The 15,482-nt window shown below is 35.1% G+C and overlaps 1 non-coding gene across 1 annotated transcript; it reads right to left on the minus strand.

The window, feature by feature from the left end:
* Nucleotides 1-4,549: 4,549 nt before the first annotated feature.
* Nucleotides 4,550-4,656, minus strand: LOC127108927 (small nucleolar RNA R71). Its single transcript, XR_007796425.1, has one exon. It is a non-coding gene; the product is annotated as a small nucleolar RNA R71 (small nucleolar RNA).
* Nucleotides 4,657-15,482: the final 10,826 nt, after the last annotated feature.

The following is a 15,482-nucleotide window of genomic DNA, read 5'->3' on the forward strand; positions in this document are numbered from 1 at the left end:
CCTCCCAAATTTTTGGTTTAAAATCAAAGTCATGGCATGCGAAACAAGGTGACATGAGTGTAACTTCTTATTACAATAAGATGTTGAAACTATGTCAATAGTTAGATCTCTGTTATGATGACAACTGGAGGTGCATAAAAGACATTGTTTTGTTTCTCAAGAGGCAACAAAATGATTGTGTATTCATTAGGCTTAATAAAGACCTTGATAAGGTAAGAGGTAGAGTTTTAGGAAAAACACCATTTCCAACTCTTCGTGAAACTTTTGCAGAAATAAGAAGAGAGGAGGCACGATAAGGAATTATGATGGGCAAAACACCACGAAGCTCTGAATCTGAAGGCTCAACTCTGGCTACTATGAACCTTGACAAGGGAAAAAGGTCAGACAAAGTTCCTTAGTATGATCACTGCAAGTTCAAATGGCATACACGTGAAACTTGTTGGAAGCTCAAAGGCAAACCTCCTAACTGGAAGAAGAAAGGTGGTCATGCATTTCAGGCTAGTAATTCTGATAAAGGGCAACAATCCCCTCCAACTCATCTTCCATTCGCTACAAAATAACTAGACAGATTGTACAAACTCCTCGAGTCTCCAACCCCTTCTTGCTCTATAGAAACAAAAGGTAATTTTGCATTTCTTAGTGTCAGTCTCAGCCATACTTGGATAGTAGATTCATGTGCCTCTGATCACATGACATGTGAATATACTTTATTCTTTTCATATAGTCCATGTGCATGTAATAAAAAAAATAAAAATTGCAGATGTCTCTTTTTCAGCCATTGCAAGTAAAAGGTCAGTTGTGTTGTCTCCAATGTTAACTCTTAAAAATGTCCTTCATGTTCCAAACTTATCATGCAATTTAATGGCCACAGTAAATTAGCCCAAGATATAAATTGTCAAACTATTTTTTTCCGATCTTACTATGTCTTTCAGGATTTGAGCTCGGGGAAGATGATTGGCAGTGCTAAGGAGAGTGGAGTACTCTACTACATTGATATTGGATATGCATCACAACTACCTCCAAAAATAACAAGTTTATGCTTTGAGTCTTTTTTTATTTTGAATAATAAAGATGACAACATTATGGTATGGAATTTAAGATTAGGTCATCCTAGTTTTCGTTACTTAAAACACTTGTTTCCTAAGTTATTTCACAATAAGAACTTTTCTTAGTTTAAATGTGAAGCATGTGAGTTTGCAAAACATCATCGTTCTCAATTTTCAATACAACCTTATAAACCACCAAAATCGTTTTATATTATTCACAGTGGTGTTTAGGGCCCTAAACATACAAGTACACTCTCTCTCTCAAAAAATGGTTTATCACATTTATAGATGACCATACAAGAGTATGTTGGATGTACTTGTTAAAGGGGAAATCAAGTGTTTGTCAGGCTGTAAATGATTTTTTCAATGGTGCAGAGCCAATTTCAAACAAGTATCCAAGTCTTTAGAAGTGATAATGACAAAGAATATTTTAACATTATCCTGGATGATTTTTTTCTAAAAAATGGGAGTGTACATCAAAGTTCATGTCCAAATACTCCTCAACAAAATGGAGTTGCCGAAAGGAAAAATAGACATTTACTAGAGATTGCTAGAGCTCTACTTTTTTTGAATAAAGTACCAAATTATTTATGGGGTGGAGCTGTTTTAACAACTGCGTATTTAATTAACGAATGCCCTCCAAAATTCTCAATTAATTAATATCTTCAAATAATGTTTTCTTAGTACTCGTGTTTTAACTGATTTGACTTTAAAAAGTTCTGGTTGCACAACCTTTGTTCATGAACATAAAAATGTTGGAAAACTTGAGCCACATGCTATAAAAATTGTCTTTGTTGGATACTCCCCAACCCAAAAAGGATATAAATGTTTTGATCCAAAAAATAAGAAAATGTTTGTCATTATGGATGTTACATTCTTTCAAAATAAACCTTTTTTTTATGACACGCATCTTAAAGGAGGGGGGGGAGATAAACGAAGACTCGTTTCAAATTAAAGATATGAGTTTTTTAAATAACTTATCTTTGCCAGTATCACAAAATTATGAGACTTTTACACTTGCACCAACAAAAAATGGCCATGATTCTTTATCTGATCCAACTCCTGTTATGAGTAAGGAACCTTGTGAATCTGATCCTACATTTTCTCTTATAGGAAATAATGAGAATCCAGAAAACGATGATAATGATGATCTAATTGAAATGCCACAAAATAATGAGTCACTTAAAAAAAACATATTTGAATTAGGAAACATGACTTGGAAAGGAATGGTTTTTATGAAAAAGCACCATACAGGAAGAGACGAGTCCACATCTCAACACTGTCATGAATCTGAACCGGGGAATGATCAATCTCCTAACAAAAGGAAAGGTAAGTCTATCTCTGTTTCTGAGAGTCATATTTTGTATCTTAATATATATGATCTTGTTGCCATTAGAAAACCTATCATATCTTGCACTAACCACCCCATGTCCAATTTTATATCATATACATATTTGTCTTCATTTATGTCCGCCTTCACCTCAACATTGTCTAGTGTAGAAATTCCAAAAAGTGTATAGGTTGCTCTAAAAATTTCGAAGTGGAGGGAAGTTGTACTTGAGGAGATGAAAGCCCTCGAAAAGAACAAAACTTAGAGTGGTACATCACTACCTAATTGCAAGAAGGGAGTTGGATGCAAATGGGTGTTTACTGTGAAGTATAATTCAGATGGGTCAATTGAAAGGTACAATGATCGCTTGGTAGCTAAAGGCTTTACTCAGACCTATGGTATAAATTACTCAAAGATATTTTCTCTTGTTGCAAAATTGAACACTGTCAAAATTCTTTTATCTCTTGCTGCTATCCTGGATTGGCCCCTACATTAGTTAGATGTTAAGAATGCCTTCCTTAATGGCAACCTTGAAGAAATATATATAGACATTCCTTCTAAATAAGTCTTTATATGAATTAAAGCAGTCCCATAGAGCTTGGTTTGAAAAATTCACCCAGTCCATGAAGAAACAAGGGTACATCCAAGGACAGGCTGACCACACCTTGTTCACAAAGTTCCCCCATGATGGAAAAGTTGTTACCCTGATTGTTTATGTTGATGATATTATCCTTAATGGAGATGATACAATGGAAATGGCAAGAGTAAAAGATAAATTGGCAGTAGACTTTGAAATAAAGGACTTGGGATTCATGGGATATTTTTCTAGGTATGGAGGTTGGTTAGTTAAATAATTGTATTATGGTTTCACAGCAAAAATACGTTCTAGACTTGTTATAAGAAACATGAATGGTTGGATGTCATCCACCAAATACCCTTATGGATCCTAATGCTAAATGTTGGGTATAAGGTAATATTCATATTAATACTAGAAGATATCAGATATTGGTTGGGAAACTGATTTATTTTTCACACACCCGACCTGATATTGCTTTCTCAGTTAGTGTAGTGAGACAGTTTATGCATTCTCCTTTTGAGGAACATCTTGAGGAAGTCTTTAGGATACTGAGATATTTGAAGGGAAATCCTGGAAAAGGATTGTTTTTTAAGAAGACTAGTGAAACAAATGTGTCTATCTTCACCAATGATGATTGGGCAGGTTTAATCACAAATAAAAGATCAACCTCTGGATATTGTATCTATGTTTGGGGTAATCTTGTGACATGGAGAAGTAAGAAACAAGGATTTGTAGAAATGAGTAGTTCAAAATCCGAGTTTAGAGCTATGTCTCAAGGTATTTGTGAAGGATTATGGATCCTTAGAGTCCCAGAAGAACTTAAGATGAAAATTGAGCTTCCATTGAAATTGTACTCTAACAGTAAAATTGCTATTAGCATAACTCAAAATCTAGTTCAACATGACATAACCAAGCATATAGAGATTGATCGACACTTCATAAAGGAGAAGTTATATGTTGGAATCATATGTCTACCCTTCATGACTTCAAGTCAGCAAACTGTAGATATCCTGACCAAAAGTTTGGCAAGACCTACTTTTGAGCATTTGATAAACAAGATGGGCATAATAGATATCTATGCACCAACTTAATGGGGGGGGGGGGGGTGTTGGAAAATATTTTATTTCCGGTTTTATTATTTCCTTTAATACTATTTTTATTTTTCTTTATTCTCCATTAAGTATAATAATTATATCTTCACTATATAAACCAGCCTAAGGCTGAGGAATAATACACAACAACTTTTACCTATTTTTTCAAATAGATTATAATGATAAGATTATTCATGTAAGACATAAAACATCAACAATATAGAAATAGGGGATTCAATACATAACCTGACCGCTTTCGTAATTTTTTTAAGCACTTATTTACTTTTCGCATTGCAAACTCGAAAATCCTCTTTTTAATATTTTCTATACATTGCACACTTTTTGCCTTGTTAAAAAGAAGTCCTTATGGATTTGATATTTTATTACTATGACACTATCAATACACTTGCCGAGAACTCATCATATTCTGAATGGTATTATTTAGACTTAGAGAGAATTAGAGGACAAGTTTCTAGAGTGATATTACTCGAACACTGAGTTTGTGGAAAGAAAAGTTGCAATTACCAGTTTTGAGCAGAAAGATGTTGAATCGTTCTCTGATACATGGGAAAGATTCAAGTTGTTACTCCACAAGTGCCCAAATCATAATATGATTACAATGGAGAAATTTACAAACTTTATCGATTGATTAAAGGTTCAAACAAGAATGACTATCGACGCCTCAGCTGGAGGTACCTTAAGGGAAAAGACAAATGAAGAGCTGAAAATGTTAATCAATAATATATATCAGAATGAGTATCACTCAAGTGAAGAATTGGTGAAACCAAAAGGTATTCATGCAGTTGACTCTCATACATCATTATTAGCTCAAATGGAGACATTGTCTAAACATTTATCCGCATCCCAAATAACAAAAGCAAATGTTATTCAGATTTAAACACTTAAGTGTGATTTTTGTGAGGAAGAACATGTAAATGGTAATTGTACAATAGAGGTTGAGAGCATGGAGGTTTAGATGCCAATTTTCATAAGAATAATCCTTATTCCAACACCTACAATTCTAGTTGGAAAGATCATCTGAACTTCAAGTGGAGCAACAATCAGACTTTGAGAGCTAACCAAGGTGTTTAACCAGCTCCTCAAGCGCCTCCATGTAAACCATCACCTCTTGAAGATACATTGTCAAACTTTATGAAGGTTACTCATGCAAGCTTTAAGCAAGCAAATCTCAAGATAACATGGTTAAGACTCAACAAAAGTTAACACAAAATCATATCCTAATGAATAAGAATGCCGAAGCATCCATTAAGAATTTAGAGATGCAAATTGGTCAATTGTCTTGAGAATGGAAGCCCAAGCTAGTTCAAATGGGGGATTTATAGGTAACACTGTAGATAACCCGAAAAATGAAACATGCAAAGCCATCGAGTAGAGAAATAAATTAATGTCGTCTAAACCAATAGTTGGTGTGGGAAAGAAAGAATCTAGTCACGTTGAGCAAGAGAGTGGAAAAGAATTGGTATTTGAGAAGGATGTTGAAAAAAGTTTCAAGGGGTAAAAGTGAGAATAATAATGATGATAGAGGATACACCCTTGACCAATTCATTGATAAAAATTCACCCTTTAGAAGGACCAAAAAATGGATCTTGACTGAGCCCAACCCTGAGCCACCCGATTAAATCAAACTACTTTATCTGATTCTGAAGAAGATACCTAAAAGGAGAAGGAAGTGAGTCATTTTAAATTTTTTATGGAGATGTTGAACAAGATACATGTCAATATTCCATTTTGTGAAACTCTCAAATAAATGTCTTTTTATGCTAAGTTAATGAAAGATCTCTTATCACAAAATCAGAAGTTAAAGCATGGTGAAAACATATCTTTAAATAAAGAGTGTGTATCAATCATCCAGGGGAAGCTTCCATCAAACTCACTGATCCAGGTAGGTTTACTATTCCTTTTTCCATCGGTTCACTAACTATTGGTCGCGCCTTATGTGATTTAGGAGCTAACATTAACATGATGTCGTTATCCATGATGAGAAAGCTAAAGTGTGGTGAACCAAAGCCAAAGCAGATGACCTTAACACTAGTTGATCGTTCAATTACATATCCGCATAGAGTTCTTGAAGATGTCCTTGTTAGAGTTGATGCACTATTGTTTCTAGCTGATTTTGTAATTCTTGACATGCCTGAAGATTCTGGAACACCATTATTGTTGGAAAGACCATTTTTAGCAACAAATAAAGCTCTAATTGACATAGCATTAGAAGAATTGATGCTAAGATTTAACGAATAGAAAATTGTCTTCAACGTGTTTAAAGCAATAAAGCACCACAAGGAAAATCCTCATTGTTACCAGGTAAACATGGTGAACGAAAAACTGGAAAAGCCAGATGGAAAGAAAATAGTAAAGAAAGGATTTCAGGTGGGACATGAGGTAGCATTGTATAAATCTCATTGTAAAGGTTTTCTAAGTAAATGGAAGTTTAGAAGTTTTGGTCATTTTATTGTGAATAAAGTTTTTGTAGGTGGTGCAGTAGAATTAACTGATCCAGAAGATGTGCACACCTTTTTTGTGAAAGGAAATAAATTGAATACTTATGGAGGAAGTAAAAATGCATAAGAGAAGGTTCTTATAGCCTTAGACAAAAGAATCAAGCTAGTGACCTTAAAGAAGCGCTTAATAGGGTAAACCCATCAGAGTTTGAATTTCACTTTTCAGTTTTAGTTCCATTTTTTACTATGATCCAAAGAAGAGTACTATCCAGAACTTAAGAAAGCTATTCCATTTATACGTTTCTTTTCTTGAAATTAATAAACTTGTTTGCTTATGTTGTTTCTTTTAGTTTTAATTTGTTACGTTACCAGTACCAATATGAAAAAGAAAATAAAAAATCACCAGAAAAAGAATGAACAAAAGAGATCAACATTGAATTTTTCGTGCAGATTGGAAGTTGATGAAGAAAAGGGAAACCAAATACTTATACTCAATCTCTAGATGCCTTAGCTAGTAAGGTTTGCGTAAAATATTTCCACTATTTACTTTTCCTTCTTATGAGAGTATATGTACATGATAGTCATTTTCTAGAATTTGCATAGTTGCTAATTTGAATCTATTGATATGATAAATACACACTGAGGCAGTTTGTTGTGAAAACTCTGAGCCTTTTAAGCTACCATGTTTCAATATGATAATATTCATTGTTTAACCACTTTGATCCTAAACTATTCTTTTGGTGACATGTTCCTTGTTATATAGCCATTTGACTTGAAAGATAAATTATTTCCGCCCACTTTGGAGTAGATAGAAATAATTGTTTTACTTGTCTGATGCAAAAGAATAAGTTTGGGGTTGCTCTTGGAAATTAGCAACTAATAAGCTTGGGGTTGGGGTACTAGATAAATGAGTCAAAAATAAAAAATTATGAAAAAAGGACCAACAATATACATTCCCTAGTACTGAGTGAATAAGAAAATAGTGATATGAAAGGAAGTAGATAACATCGGGGCAACTGAGTACCTAACTCCAAAGGTTTAAGCCTACTATCCTAAATTATCATACCCTGACATAAGCCACACTACAACCTTAAAAAGACCTCAAAAATTTGTGTTTAAATATGATTTTGATTGATTCAATTAGAAACTTTACAAATTCACTGTTAAATGCTTTTGTATGTCGATCGAGTGATTACCCTGTCAAATTGAGTTCATATATGTGAGATGAGAGACAAGTTAAGTACTTATATATTCTGAAGAACTTTTTCGAATTGATTGGATTGAAGAAGGAAATCGAAATGTTGATCATAAAAATGAAGGATGACATTCATTGGTAAGGGTAAGCATTTCAATTATGATGAAATGTTCAATGTGCATATAGGTTACTTAAGAACAGTCAACATATTAAGTTTGGGGTTGTGATGACAATCGTCATTACGTTATTTTTATGAGAAAATTCAAATGAAATCGGAATATTAATGAGAAAAAGCCATGCAAAAGTGTGAAGAATTTAGCAAAAATCTATCACAAGGAAGAAATAAAGACTTAGTGAAAATATTGAAGAAAAAATGAAGAAAACAGAGCTTTGGTCTTTGGAGTTCTCGTGCGTGCCACGATACTTCTCCATCGCACCATGATGTGACATAAATGAGTATCTGTGTAAGTTTATTGTTTTAGTTGTTTCTATTTTAAGGTTCTTTTACTTGCTTCATCACTTATTTCCTTTTATTTTAAGGTTCTTTTACTTGCTTCATCACTTATTTCCTTTTCTTCTTGTTTGCAGAAAATATGTCATCCATTTTAGTTATTGAGATAAAATCTCGCTTGACCAAGAAGAAACTTGAGCATAATGAAAAATGGATTGAAAGTCCAAAATGCCATATGGGGGCCTCATCACTAAATGCAACAAAATGGGAGCTAAAGGAAACACCATTGTTGATACGTGACCCCTTAAAACCATGAAGCTTGAGAGGTTTGGAGGGAGTTCTTCTTCGGCTCCTAATCAAAAGGACATGGTCACCGCCAACCTTGAAGATAAGGAGGAAGAGGGCAAGCATCGTACAGGGTTGCCCATCCGAGTTAAGGTGCCCAAAAACTTTTAGTCATCATTGTGGAACGAGCAACTTGATACACCAAAATACACAAGCACTCGACTCCTCTTTCACAAAGACTTTCTCAATGAATTTAAGGATGCTAGACGGATATGAACTAAAAGCCTATCCAATATGGTGGAAAACCACCAGTTGAGGGGCCTAATGATGAAGTGACTAATCTTTGAGGCTTATTCCCAGAAGAACAAGTTTTTGGATGATCTACAAGCTTATTTGGCCACCATAAAGGGGACGTTGACTCAAGAGTAGAAGTCGGTAAAAAAATCTGACTAAGGAGTGCAATGGGATGAAACATTCAGAGGTGAAGCTCAAGAAGCCCTAAAGAAAGAGAATGATGCTACATTGTACTTTGAAGAGATGTAATAAGAGCGGCGTAGTTGGCACAACCTTAATTGTATTCACACAAATATTTAAAAACCTTGATATAGGTCTAGCTCATCGGATGCAGTTGTGAAAGGGATATTAATAAATGATTAAACAAGTTGACCTCAAAAACATTGAAGGGAAAACGAAATCGTATTAAAAATAATAATCATTCATGAAGGGGAACGACATGCATGTCGTCTTTGCTTCAATTCCTCTTGTCTTTTTCAGGAAGAATCACCCCCATCTTCAGAAGGTCCCATTGATGTGAAGGCCCACAGATGCAATATCCAGTGTCTCTTGATCCACCACACAAATTAGTTATCCTTAATGGCCTTCTGAACTTTAGGTTGGATGTCCTCATTTATAAGAAATCATGTTAACACATGAAAGAAGTAAATACAACTGGCAAGTTCAAGGTTAGATCTAGTGTTCCAGCTAAAATGTGCGCAACATAAGCCATTGAACCAACGATAATCCTGTGCATCAAACTCCATGACCTTTTCCCTCAGAAATCCTATAAAAGATAACAAGATTGAAACAAGGGAAGATTTGGGCATTACCTTAAAAGTAGCAAATTTGAGAGCTTATGCATTGAAAAACAGAGCACAGACTAGTCGAGGATGAAAACCTATGCAAGAAAGTTATAAATAATGAAAGAAATCATATACGAAGAAGAAGAGTTATCTAAACCCACAAGGGGAGAAAATGGGAAGATTGGTAGTCTATGAACATCTTATATGCATTTCAAAGTTTGTGAACATTGCGATCTATCACATTGGAAGGTGTAAGTCACACCATCAACATTCACTATCTCACCTATATTTGTTCATAGTAGTTAAGTATCCCAGGACAAAAAGGACATAATTATTGTCAAACATAGGGACACACGTCAAAGCCTCCTAGTAAAACGTCGTTGATCAAGGGATAAATATTTAATGCACATAAGAGGTAAAAATGTAAAAGACGAAGGCATCACTCTTCACCTGCTTCTGCCAGCATCCGGCCTAAAAATGTAAAAGACGAAGTCATTGCTCTACAACGCAAGATTAGGGATTGAGGCAACTGTTTTGGCCATTCGTGAAACCCATAGTAAAAAGACCCAATAACGAAACTCCAGAAGAGAAGTACACATAACAGGTAAATCTTCGCTTGGCTAGAAGTAAATAATACCACACACCAACGCATCAATCATTGTGCAATTCATTCAGACGACTATTCACACCTCACGTCACATCACACATGAGTGGTTTCAACTGCTCCTAGTATATAAGAATAAAACACGTCATTTCAAATATTCAACCCCACTGTCACTTTCACATTAGTTCATTATCTAAGCGACTTGGGCGTCGAAACTTACTCTACCGATTCAAAATTTATTACAGTGTTTCATCGAACATTTTAGTCCCATAATAAAAAAATCAAAATTTTTTCAAACAAATTTATTATACACATATTAGACTTAACAAAGTAAATTTTGTTTTAAAATAAATATTATTCTCGGTTTTCAATGTATAAATGATTATGTTTTGAGAAGTTTTTTTTTATACAATTTTTTAAAAAAAAATTCCAAAAATACCCCCTTTTTCAAAAAAATTACAAAAATGGGCATTTTTGGCCCTAATTTGCACTTGGGCGCCACCCTAGTTGGTGCCTACCCTTAAGGGGCAGGGCAAGTCGCCACTAGGAGTGGCGCCTACCCTTAAATCTTTTTTTTTTTAATTTATTAATTTATATTTATTATAAATTATATTAATTTATATTAATACATATATATAAATAATATTATTTACAAGATATATATATATATATATATATATATATATATATATATATATATATATATATATATATATATATATATATATATATATATATATATATATATATAAATTTAATTTATAAGTAATTAATATTATTTATAAATTTTTGGAAAAAAAATTAATTTATATACGTGTAAATAAATAATAGTTTGTATATATTTGTAAATTAATTTATATACGTGTAAATAAATAATAGTTTGTATATATATTGATTTAATTTATAAGTAATTAATATTATTTTCCTAGATCTTTTTAGGGTTAAGTACATTGGTGTACAACCTAGATCTAATTAGGGTTAAGTACATTTGTGTACAACCTAGATCTTTTCCTATAAATAAAGTGTTATTTCCTTGCATTTTCTTCACCAATATTTCCTATCACTTTCTCTAACAAGTTGAGTTCATGGCATCCCCCAGACCGTCGTCATGGCAGCGAACATCATCAAGGCGCCCGGATCCTGAACCAGTAATCTTAAAAAGGGACGGGCATGTTATTTTCTCGCCTATGAAACCCCCAATGGAGATGAAATTTTGGAACATCCGTTCGTTGGACCAACTAAAAAGGTCCTTGATGTCTTGGTTAGAGGGAGATTACGAACCTGGTGAAGTCATCAGAAGGATTCAGAGGCTTAGAAGAAGTATCTCATTTGAAACTGGAGAAACGGTATGTTCGTGGGTTGAAGTTGAAAGCGACATTGATTGCATCCAAATGATGCATGGATCAGACGACATAGTGTTGACTGTTGTAATTTCCTAGATATTAATGGTTGTTTGTGTTGTTGTTGTTGTATTTGTTATTGTTCTAGTACTTGTTCTTGTTTTAGTACCTGTTTTAGTAATTGGTGTTGTAATGTTAGATGTTTGTGTTTGTTGTTCCAGTGTCATCTTCTATTTGGAATGAAAAGTAAACTTTATTGATAAATAGCATTGGTACACATAGTTATGAGTATGAAAACTATGTTGTGGAACTAGATCCACGATATGGACATTTGTTCTTATTATGCCCTAGTTGTCTACATATGCTACACTTCCTCTGCATTTTCTCTGTGACGTCCATTTCAGTTCTAATGCGCCTGCTATTTGGGCGACCACTTTTATTCCGCCGCATTGATTCGTTGTGCCAAACAATTTCTCCGTCATACTCTGACAAATATGCCTCCAATGCTACCACCGGAAAGGGATTGTCGTATACATTTAGCAATGTTGCAACTTTGTAGATGGGAGACACTAGCGATAATGCATCGAATGGCTGTGTGAACACGCAGCAATAACATGGGAACAAGGCATACGATAGGCCTGGAATTGACCACAGTCGCACCAACAGTCTGCTAGTAGGACCCTATACTCTTGTCTGGGAAGCCCCTGGTTGTGGTCAATTGTTTCCTTGACACTAAAAGTGTGGCCATGGCGGTCGAATTCCGTAACCCGATGGCTTCTGGCTTTGCAGATTCCTGCCTCATAAACTTCATGCAGGCATCACTATATACTTGACTCGTCTGTAACACTTCATGCCAGCGCTTGCCTCTTGTTACGAACAACGTAGCCATCCGAAAATAGGTCGCACTCACCAAAGCGGTTACCGGGAGGTTACGTATGCCCTTAAAGACGCCGTTCATTGATTCCACAAGATTTGTTGTCATGTGGCCCCACCTCACCCCCATCGTCGTATGACCTAGTCCACTTTGCTCTGTCGATATTATCGATCCACCTCCCTGCATCAGAATTTGCCAACACTATTTCCTGGCGGTAGTATTGGAATCCAGGTTGGTTTAATGCATAACCCGCGTTTATCAAATTTTGCTTCAAGAAATTATCTTTGAACTCCCGCATAAAATTTTGAGCAATATGCCTGATGCAGTAGACATGCGTAGACGGGGGGTCATGCCAACCATTTGCTGGATTATTGTATGCACTGTCGATAGAAGCGTGCCTGTCAGAAATCACACAGATGCCAGCTTGTGGAGTCACGTGCGTTCGGAGATTCTTAAGGAAGAAACTCCAAGCAGCAGCCGTTTCTCCTTCAACCAATGCAAATGCTATTGGGAAAATATTTGAATTTCCATCTTGTGCGACCGCCATCAGTAACGATCCTTTGTATTTCCCATACAGCCAAGTTCCATCGACTTGAATAAGTGGCTTGCAGAATGTGAAACCGATGATGCAGGGACGGAATGCCCAGAAAAGTCTATGGAATATTCCATTACCTTCTAGACGAGTTCCGTCAGGGGATTGTGCCGGCAAGGTCTCCATTATAGAAACCGTCCCAGGTGAATACAAATGTAGTGCAGCCAGGTAGCGCAGAAGTTGTTTGTATGATTCCTCCCAATTACCGTATACCAGTTCAATTGCCTTGGTTTTCGCTAATCAAGTCTTTCTGTACGACGGTGTATATTTGAAAACAGCCACACAATGGGAGATAATAGTTTTGACCTTGAGTGACGGGTCAGCCTCAACAAGAGGTATTATGGAATGGCAAATCATATCATGGCTAAGTTTGCGATGATCCTGTGCCATGTTTGTGTTGACGCAAGTGCGAGCTTGAGAAACGGACCCTATCACCCACGCATTATGTTTCTTCTTGTATGATGCCATCAACCTATACCCACACTCCGGATTTTTGCATAAAATAACGTATCTTTCCGGATTTGATTTGTTAACATCGTAGTCAACACAGTTTTTCAAGTGCCAGTTTTTTATTGCTAATAGACACTTTTCCTTGGTCCGAAATTGGTCACCCTTCTTTAACTCCTCATCAGACCTCATATATGGGTTGTAGAACATATCTGATGAGGGCTCATCGTCGCCCAAGTTAAGGGTTGTGAAGTGCACAGGTGGTGAGTAGCGTTGCACTGTAGGTATTTGGACTTGGTCTTCGTCTTCGGAATCACGGTTCACCAAGTCATCAACCACGTCTTCTGCATCATCAACCACATCGTCTTCAACGTGGTGTTCAACATTTTGTTCGTCATCATCCACAGGATCAATAACCTGTGACTGCATATTCTGAGTTGGTTGAAATTGTTCCAACACAATGTACAACACTATATATTCGTAACCAGAATACTCATGGTTACGAAACATGTATTGTGCCTCCATGTCATTTTGAATCAATGACTTATAAAATCTGACTGAGTTAACCACCACCACCATTTTACCAACAACAACCACCACCACCTTATTACCAACAACAACCACCACCACCGTATTACCAACAACAACCACCACAACACATGTCCACCCTCCAACCAAATCAACACTACATACCACAAACTCAACCCCAATACCATGAAGATTACCAACACCAACCTCAACATTCCCACCACCATCAACAGTCCCAACACCTACCACAATATCAATCCCCCCACATCCACCAATCCTAACACTTCCATCACGACAATGTCCCGAGCTCTTCCAGTCCTCCACCTAGCCCCGACACGGGTATACAAGAGGATTACCAACAAGACTACTACACACCACAACAAACATTGTTCTTTGGCCAACCCGATTCAATCCTAAACTACCAAAGACCACATTTCGAGGGCGCACCCAACAGTAGTCAGTTTGTCCCACCGAGACAAAGCTTTGAGGACGCAGAGGGCACCCGTCTTTCCTACAGCATTGAAGGGACTTCGACCTAACCACAACGGCAAACGACAAGGGGACGCGTTAGGACTAGGGGTGGTAATAGGGAAGCACCACCACCACGTGAACCGTCTAGACGAGTAGTTAGACCTCCCCGTGCGGATCGTACCAGGGACCGCATCATATGTGATAAATCCCAAATTAATAATGCATTTTAATCATATCTTTATAATATTTGTCTTGTGTATTATTTTAATAAAAATATTTTGTGTTTATTATCTTTATATCTTTATCTTTAAAGATATTGTGTATCATATCTTTTATATATATATATATATATATATATATATTAATTTACATGTATATAAATATTTATTTACACGTATATAAATTAATTTTTTTTCCAAAAATTTATAAATAATATTAATTACTTATAAATTAAATTAATATATATAAATTAATATATATATATATATATATATATATATATATATATATATCTTGTAAATAATATTATTTATATATATGTATTAATATAAATTAATATAATTTATAATAAACATAAATTAATAAATTAAAAAAAACAAAAAAAACAAATTAAAAAAAACATATTAAAAATAAAAATAAAAAAAAGAAAGAAAAGATTTAAGGGTAGGCGCCACTCTTAGTGGCGACTTGCCCTACCCCTTAAGGGTAGGCGCCAACTAGGGTGGCGCCCAAGTACAAATTAGGGCAAAAAATACCAATTTTTATAATTTTTTTGAAAAATGGGATATTTTTGATATTTTTTTTTTAAAATTATATATTTAAAAAAAAACTTCAATGTTTTGATATCTTTTATTTAATACTCTTTTTTTTAAGACATCTTTCAACACATTAATAATGCTATTAATTTAATAAGACAAGTGTTTTGACAACTTTATTATTATTCCTAACGTGTGAGCGAAAATTTTAAAGAGTATTTATTTTAAAACTAAAGGAATACTTTAATAATGGAAGGAGTATCTTATTTTAATGTGGTCAACCAAATAGTTAACCCGTTCCTTATTGGCTGCTTCCTTTTCCTTTTTCCAAGAAATAAAGAAAAACATTTTTCAAAAA

This window comes from Lathyrus oleraceus, chromosome 7 (assembly GCF_024323335.1).
Source record: "Lathyrus oleraceus cultivar Zhongwan6 chromosome 7, CAAS_Psat_ZW6_1.0, whole genome shotgun sequence".
NCBI lineage: Eukaryota > Viridiplantae > Streptophyta > Magnoliopsida > Fabales > Fabaceae > Lathyrus > Lathyrus oleraceus.